We start from the raw sequence: 2449 nt of genomic DNA, 5'->3' as shown, positions 1-2449 counted from the left end.
AAAAAATGACCTGATATTTCCAACAAAATAAACAATTTGTTTTAAAATTTATTTGGTCCAAATCACGTTTTTTTAGTAAAAACAGATTGATAAACACATCTACAGGTTCAGACTAACCAAAAAACACTTGCAGCTATGATCTATTGAAGTGTTTAGGATGGTTAGAGGATAAACTGGTGACAATCGTGGCTAAAAAACAAGAGAGGGAAGACTGTTTTGCTGGGGAGAAATCGGGAACATGTTCAAGCTCTTGGAGAAAACATTGCAATATTACATATAAAACCTATCCTTCCTACACCTTTGGAGGAGTTCAAGCTTCAAAGCAACACGATAAAAACAGTGTATGTAAACACATAATCTTCTCTAGCTCTTAAGCTTTACACTTTTTTACTTTTTCTCACGTTCCTCACTTTCACCTCTTTCTTTTGTTTCCTTGAAAATAAGAGGCAGGTCAGTAGATACACCAAATACACGACTCAACAAAGAGTCAGTCTATGATTCTATAAACCCCCACCAACACCTAGAAACCCGGTAAAAAAACACCAACAAAGCTGAAAGAGAGAAGCAACACAGAAAGCACTGACTTCAGATAGAATATCAACAGAAAAGAAGACCAATCAATCAGACTCTGAGAAGGAAGATACTGAGCTCAGGTCCGCCTGTCCCATCTGGGTTCATCATGTAGAAGGCTTCAGAATCTCTTGAACCCACCACCCTCTCGAACCGAGCCCTCATGTACATGAGCTCACCTTCTGGGCCCGAACCAGGCAGCACCCCTGCACCCATGGAGATGGCCTGAACCGCCCTGAGCACCCTCATGTCACCCACCATGCACTCCCTCGCCACTGCGTACCCACTCTTTCTGCCATTGCAGTACATCCTCCACACTGGTTCCTCCAAAAGGACCCTTCCCTTGCTCTTGTGGCCGCACCCAACACGCTCGCGCTCGCACTCGAGCGCGATCCTGACCAGCCCGGAGGCCATCTCCCGCACCAGGCTGCAGGTGGGCGTGGCGAGCTCGACGAGGAGGGCGGGGCTTGAACCGGGGTCGCTCTGGAAGGCAAAGTGGACGTGGCCCTTACGGTAGCCGAAGAGGGTGCCGACGACCCTGCTTCCGAGGGAAGGCCGGTCGGAGGAAGAGGGGTAGCGGTTGCACGAGATGACGCTGTTGATCACAGATCTCAGCACCTTCCCCACCTTCTTCTTGGGCGTCTGCCTCCTCATTAGAGGCCTCAAAGATAGCGTCTCCTCGCCGTCCTCGCTCATGGCGTCCAACGAGTGGTGGTGGTTGGGGTGGGGGTAGTCGGGGGAGACCAGGGTGATGGTGGGTTTCGTTTCGATGGCTGTTTCATCAAGTGGGTACCAATCAAAATGCCTCCTTGATGAAGAAGACGATTGATCCACTGCTGCCATCATTCACTTCCTCTCTCTTCTTCACAATGCAGAAGAACAGAAGAAGAAAAAAGAAGGAAAGGAAAATAAGATTACCCTTGTGCTTTTCTCTGTTTCTTGGCTTTGTTTCTGATGCAGAGAGCTTTAAAAAGAGTGTTTGAGAAGCAGGGAAGTACAAGTGTGTGGTGAGGTTTGGCCAAATGGGGCTCACTGTGTTGGGATTTTGATTGGAGGGTTGGGGGCTTTTTTGGTTTCACTCTTTTTGAGCCGTGATCAACTGTGCTTTAAAAAATGTTCCTCCCAGTACCCCCAAGTTTAAAAGAGTTCGGTGGAATGCCATTGAAACCAACAACCAATTTGTTTAATAGTATTTGACTCCTTTGAAAAGGTAGTGGGGTAGTGAATAGTGCATGGCTGCATGTTCATTGAAACATGCTGAGATAAATTTAATTAAATTATTTTTCCAACTATTAAATGGGTGAGTTGTTTACTTGTTTTGGATACACATGTACCATAAAGATTGTATTATTAAGTGTACTTTTATTAAACAATGACATAGAGCCGCTCACCAAGCAGGACACATCATCATTTTCCACCAGTTTTCCTGTTAAAAAGTGTAAGCATGATGCTGGTTTTCAACATTTGTTGCTTAGGTTTAAAATGAATAAGGGGATTATGAGCGATAATGATGAAAATGATCTAAGGGCTGGTGGTGGTACTCTGCAACAGTGGAACATGGCCGTTTGTTTGATGGTACTGCTGGCGCGGCTTAAAACCTGACAAAAAGGAAGGTGAGCAGCCTCACCAACCCAGAGGAAAAAAAGGGAGGGTTAAGTTAAGCATGGCAAATATACTATGCTGAGAATCTGTTGGGTTGCGTGTCAGTTGCAGAGAAATGCGCAAAGCGTGATCAAGAAGAACGAAAGGGGTTGAATTTGACTACCTTGGAAACAGTTAGCTAGACCAACTGGACCCTATTCTCTTCACTCACTAGTCTCCCCCCCCCCCCCCCCCCCCCCCCAACACACACACACACACCAACTTTCAACCTTTTATT

At 45.9% G+C, this 2449-nt stretch overlaps 1 pseudogene; it reads right to left on the bottom strand.

Moving 5' to 3' along the window:
- Window positions 1-621: 621 nt before the first annotated feature.
- LOC149841159 (protein MIZU-KUSSEI 1 pseudogene) lies at window positions 622-1413 on the bottom strand (annotated as a pseudogene).
- Window positions 1414-2449: the final 1036 nt, after the last annotated feature.

This window comes from Nuphar pumila, chromosome 4 (genome assembly GCF_984573655.1).
Source record: "Nuphar pumila chromosome 4, dmNupPumi1.hap1.1, whole genome shotgun sequence".
Lineage (NCBI taxonomy): Eukaryota > Viridiplantae > Streptophyta > Magnoliopsida > Nymphaeales > Nymphaeaceae > Nuphar > Nuphar pumila.
The sequence above is the reverse complement of the archived record's forward strand: the minus strand, read 5'-3'. Positions and strand labels throughout refer to the sequence as shown.